The 6000-nt window shown below is 46.8% G+C and overlaps 1 protein-coding gene across 1 annotated transcript in view; it reads right to left on the minus strand.

The window, feature by feature from the left end:
• The window catches only part of GRB2 (growth factor receptor bound protein 2), a 47676-nt gene extending 45091 nt beyond the window's left edge, over positions 1-2585 (minus strand). The window contains exon 1 of the mRNA XM_058817537.1: positions 2484-2585. The gene's annotated coding sequence lies outside the window, so the exon portion shown is untranslated. The remainder of the gene's footprint in view (positions 1-2483) is intronic.
• Between the last annotated feature and the right edge of the window lie 3415 nt (positions 2586-6000).

A 6000-nucleotide genomic window follows, 5' to 3' on the forward strand; every position in this document is an offset into this window, starting at 1 on the left:
CACAATTCAAGATGAAAAAGATTCATCATGCAATACTCTTTAAACATGCATTAGTACTACTACCACCATCAGATCCATTGTCAACACACAAAGGAGTGAAGTTTCCAGGTAACAATTTTAACAGCAGCTGCAGTGTAGACAAAACTTTAACCTTCCTGACTTTAGACAAAAGTGTAGCTGAAGTTTAGATACTAAAGTTACATCTGAAAGAGGGAAAAGCTTTGAAAATATTAAACCAAGATACTCACACAGCAAATGTCAGGAAAGGTGAAGTCAAGGCATAATTTCCTTAAAGTCTCTTAAGGAAGCATTTTCTGCTTAGAATCTTATTAAATAAATTCTTACACACATTCAGCCATGCTGTTATAAAAACACAAACAAACCAACTGCATGAGTGGGGGAAAAAGCACAGCTGTAGCTGCTTCAGGCAGAGAGCAGTGCAACAGGACACCCAGCGCAGTGAGCCCAGGCCACGGACTGCAAATGGAGTGAGACTGGGATGGATGAATAACAGGCAATATATGAACACAATGGTTACATGTCACAGAAATTATCAGATATCTTGCTAGAGAAATGACTAAGACTGCTCAAAATATCAATGCTTCTCACCTTACTGTGACTTGGGTTAAGACTTCCTTTGCTCTCAAAAATACTGGGAGGGGTGAGAGGAAGAAAAGGCAGCAGATGCAGCCAACAGCAAATGCTCATTAGCAGTAGTGCTGCAGCTCAGGATGGAATAAAAGTAATTATAAAGACAAACCTCCCTGTTGTGGCCAACAGGAAACAATTCTCATGTTCACTTCAACAGATATTTCAAAAAGCACACAGGCAAAGGTGAGCTTTTTACATTACTCTTAGAAACAGCACGGTTTTTAAACAAAAGAGAGTGTTCTCATTGTTCTCTTTTCACTGTTTTACTGCTCTTCTGGAAAGTGATCCAGGCAGGAATAGAACAATAGACAGTTTAGAAAAGCCAAAGAGAGGCAAGATAGATTCACTGGGAGATTTTGCAAAGAATCAGGTCCTAAACTACATCAGCTGTTTTAGGACAAAACATTACTCAGGGTGGTAGAAAGAAAAATGTGTGCATACATCATCTGGAAGACATGCAGAGATGCAAGTGTCAGCCTCTAGACAAAAGAATAGATAGTTAAAATTGTAAAGGCAGAACACTAATTCAAATTAACCAAATAAGGAAGTACAACATAATAAAGGAACAAAGTAAAATAGAAATTATATTATCAACATATAAACCCCAGAACATTCAGGATCACAAATTATCCCCCTGATCTACCAGCTTAAAATGATTCAACTTCCTTCAGCACCAGACAACTCAAGATATCACTTACAAAACTAAGCTACAGCACAAAGCACAGATAATACTTATCAGATCAAAACATTTTATCAGGTAACAGGAAAACTTCACCTCTGCCAGAATTTATTTACTGGCAGTTTTTTGGGTTTTTTTAAACTGTCTAAAACTGCTTTAAATGTTACAAGCTCAGCTGGTATTATGAAATACTCAAAATACTGTATGACAATCAAACTAAGAGATGATAACAACTCAAAGGTCTTTTTATGGCACAAATTCTCAATATCCAAAGTTGGCACAGAAATGGATTACAAACAACATTGTGTTTGAAGATGGATTTACCATCTGTTGTCCTTCAGATTTTGTCCCTTGACCCCGGGCATTTAACAGTTTTTGAAACAAAGAATTAACTTCCCTGAGCACCGTATCTGTGAATTGCTCTTGCAGTGACTTGCTGTGCCACAGAATAGTTTTCACTGTAGGTTATAAAAGCGGTGTCTGAGTCAGATGTTGTGGGAGTTAACAAGGCCGCATCCTTGTCTTCTACAGATTATTTGAAACTATATTGGCAAGTCAAACCTCATCTCACAACACCAGCACCGGTTCTCAAGAAGGAAGTTCATAAGAGAAGGAAGAGACCAAGAGAAAAATGTCCTTCTCCGTCACAGAAACTCCCGTTTGCAGCATGACCCCAGCTGTGTCTGGAGCCAGGGCGGCAGGGATGTTACCCTGCCTACAGGGCACTCGCAGCCTCCCAACCTTTGGAAGCGCCTTTAAGTTATGGAGCTCCTTTTGGGGAATACAAACATGAGCCCAAGAGCCACGGGCAGGCAGCACTCCCCAGCCGCAGGGCAGAGAGAAAAGCGACCCCCGCCCGGTGCTCCCGGTACGTGAGCCGGGAATCTCGCCGAGCAGACGACGCCTCTGGAGCCCAGAGCTTATTTCAACCACCCCCCCACCGGCAGAGCCCGCATCCTCTCCACCCCCCGGGCAGGCCGGGGCCCGGCGGGACCTGGGCCCGGCGCCGAGGCGAGTCCTGCGGAGCGCAGCGAGGAGAGCGGAACACGGCGGGGCCCAGGCCGCGGCACCGGGGACTCGGCGTGTGCCCTCCTCGCTCCCCGCCCCGGCACGGCCCCCGGCGGGCGGCGGCCCTCCGCACGCCCGGACTCACCGCGCAGCGCTGGGCGCTCCCGCCGCCTGCCCGGCCCCGCGCGGCCCGGCCCGGCCGCCGCTCCAGCGCCGCCTCAGCCGCCGCTCCGGCCCCGGCCCGGCCCCCCGCCCGCCGCGCCGCCGGTCCCGCTGCAAGTCTCGCGAGAGCCGCCCTGTCAGCGCCCTCCGCGGGAGCGGCGCCTGCGCGCTCACCGCCCCGTCGGGAGCGCGGGCACGCCCCGCGCATGCGCAGCGCCGACCTGCCCTGCCCCGGCCTCGGGCGGCCGCCCCGGGAATGCACCGGGAACGGCGGGGCTCGGGTCGGAGCGGAGCGGGAGGGGACAGGACAGGACAGGACAGGACAGGACAGGACAGGACAGGACAGGCAGCATCCGAGCGGCGCGGCAGCACGGCCCGGGCCGGGCCAAATGCCTGAAAGGAGGGTATAGCCTGACGGGGGTCGCGCTCTTCCAGGCAACTAGCCATAGGACAAAGGGCAAAGGGAAAGCTGCGCCAGGGAGGCTCTGGTTGTACCTCAGGAAGAATTTTCCACCGATGTGGTTATCGAGCACTGCAACGGGCTGGCCTGGTGGCACCGTCCCTGCAGGAGTTCAAGGAAAGACTGAACGTGGCACTCGGTGCCATGATCTGGTTGACACCGTGGTGTTGGGTCATAGCTTGGCCTCGCTGGTCTCCAAGGTCTTTTCCAACCAAACTGTCTCTGTCATGCTGCTCTCGAGGCTCTGTCTCCTCCTCAGTGTATGGAGGAGAAATCACGCTGGCTTTGTGCACAATACATGTCTAATTTGTCAGTGTCTCCACTTGTCTGTAAGACAGAGCCATCTACCACGCCATGGAGCCAGCAGGGACAAATTGATTTAGAAATTCTCTAACTAGCAGAGATACAGCCCAGCTTGTGCAGGCAGTGTTTGAGCAGACACCGAGGGTGCAGAGCTGCTCACCGAGCCCAGAGCAGGTAACACTCCTGCTCAGCCGCTACCTGCCAGCTGCCGTCTCTCCTGAGCACTGATTGAGGCACTGATGTGCTGTAGGAACAAATAGTTTAATCACACATGGCAATTACAGCATGCACAGAGGCCAAAATTCAGATTGCACAGGCAACTAATGTCAGGGTTTGCATGGATGACCCTCCTGACATTCTTTTAGCTTGAAAATGCTTTTAATTATAGAGTAAAGCAGTGTAAACGTCAGGCCTCAGTCCTTTGATAAAGGCCTAAATAAAAAGCTTCCCTGTGGCTTTAGAAAGGAAAGGTGGTTTCTGAACATGAAAATTCTTTCTGGCTCTGTACTCCCACCCGCTGAAGGGATGAGTTGCTGCAGGGTTACTTTTATCCCTCCCCAGTCCCCCACCTCCAGACAGATGCCAAGACTGGAAGAGGGCACTGAAGTGGGCACAACCACGGTGTCCAGACATCAACTGCAGGGCCCACAGCTGGGATCAAGTCAATTTAGGATTCTTGTGGACCAAAGTCTACAATTTAGGCACAGGTAACTGATATTTTGTTGTGTGACAGAGATGCACATTTTCAGCCTCCAATTAAACCCTTTTTTAAAAAATAAACCATGAGACTGGTTGCTTGCCTCAGCTGGAGTCTGCCAGGGGGGTTGTGGTTACATCCATACCAAGACCAGAGTACCATCAGAATATTTACCACAACCTCAGACAATCCAGCTTATAAATTGTGTTCTGCAAACACTGCCTGCTAACATTCTCATTATAAATGCTTAAGCAGCTTGATAAAGAGTTGGAGCTTTAAACCCTTGATTAAACCCAAGTTCATTTTCTCATCCTCACAACATTGTCTTTAAGGGGTTTTAATTTATTCCCAGGTTTTGGGGGAAGATGGGAAGATGTGAGTTCTTCCCATACTTCATTCAAAACATTGGAAAGGGTGGAGAAAAGGAGCTTTAGGAGCTGAGATGTTACAAATGTTTCAGACATTCTTTCTGAGGATGCAGAAATGATTCATTTAGAAGTGACTCCAAGACTGATGAAATCAGAGCTGGATTCCAAGATCACTCAAGTTCCCAGTACTTGTTCCTAGGACAGTCCTACAGAATCTCGTGTTTCATGTATGCCCCCAAGATGGGGATTCAGAAGTTCATGGTTAGTTTCTGTAAGTCAAATAACATCTCAAAGAAGTTATAGGAGCTACTTTTAGCTGGACTTGAAAAGCCAGCTATGGCCAACAGCTGCCAGTTGAATGACAGCTACTTTATGGGGCTGCAGCTGCCTGACTGTAAAAGGGCAGTCCTAGAAAATCAAACAAGCAACAAATTTCAGAAATAGCAGAGATTAGAGTGTTACAGAAAGATATTCCTGACTGAGGAATTGCTGAGATGTACTTGCTTGCAAACAAATCCATGTAGAATGTTCCCCCAGCTTGCAAACAAGTTAATACTTTATAGAAACACACAATTTATTGTGCAATACTGTGCAGCTTTGCTACAGCAAAAGCCAAAATCCTGACATAGCTGTGAGCAAGGGTGAAAAAGGCAACAGAGACATTGTTTTGCTAAAGATTCAATTTCAAAATTTTTTTTTTTTGCAGTCAAGGAATAGCTTGAATTTTCTATGACAGTTGATGATGATAAAATATAATCCAAGATTAGCTCTGAGTATTTTAAGAAGGTAAGAAAAATCCTTGTCTCTAACATTTCTTTGGGATACCTTTTTAAACTTCTCAGAGCAGTCTGGGGAAATAAATGTATGGGTTTTACTATCAATAGATCAGAGGAATATTTGTTAAAATGGGTCAAGCAGCCACTAAAGGTTTAGAATTGCTGCTTGGAATAGTTGTATTAATGCCATGTTCCTAAGGCTGTTCTCCTCAGACATGAGGATCTGTCATCATCATGATCTACAATACACTTGACAATTTAAGGAACTTTGTGTTTGTTGCAATGTTTTTTTTAAAAGGCATCTGGCACAATAATTGTAATGAAATACATTTATAACATGCACCTTTCTTCCTCTGACGCATTTCCTGCTTTCAAAGAATTGTAGTGTTTTTTTTAAAAAAGCAAACCCTTGACTAGCTCAGCACATCTGAAGATGCTCCAGATTTCACATTGTGATTCTGCATTGTAGTGCTGCAGTTGTAGAGGGTAACACTCTGTGTGCTGTGTGTAAGTTGGATCTGAGCAGGACACAAAGCTTGGTCCCGTGGAAAATCAGACATTGTGCCACAGGGAATGTGCAATAGATGTAGAGAGGCCCTGATCAATTTTCTTCCCAGTTGAAAATTTACTGCCAGAGCCTGTTCTGACAGCTGTGGGGGACTGCCTGGGTGTTCACCTCTGTGTGAGATGTGCAGGGACCCGGTGGGTGTGGCACAGGGGGAATGACAGGAATGTGGGCACAGCATGGAGGGAATGGGGAATGCTGGGAGTGGGGCTGTGGACATTTATTGCATTAATATTTTCTTCTTGCCTTTTGCTTCCCACATCAACCCATGTCAGCCTCAGTGTGATAATCAAACCAGGCACATAACCCATAAAATCCAAAGCTATTCCAT

This window comes from Ammospiza caudacuta, chromosome 19, assembly GCF_027887145.1.
Source record: "Ammospiza caudacuta isolate bAmmCau1 chromosome 19, bAmmCau1.pri, whole genome shotgun sequence".
Lineage (NCBI taxonomy): Eukaryota > Metazoa > Chordata > Aves > Passeriformes > Passerellidae > Ammospiza > Ammospiza caudacuta.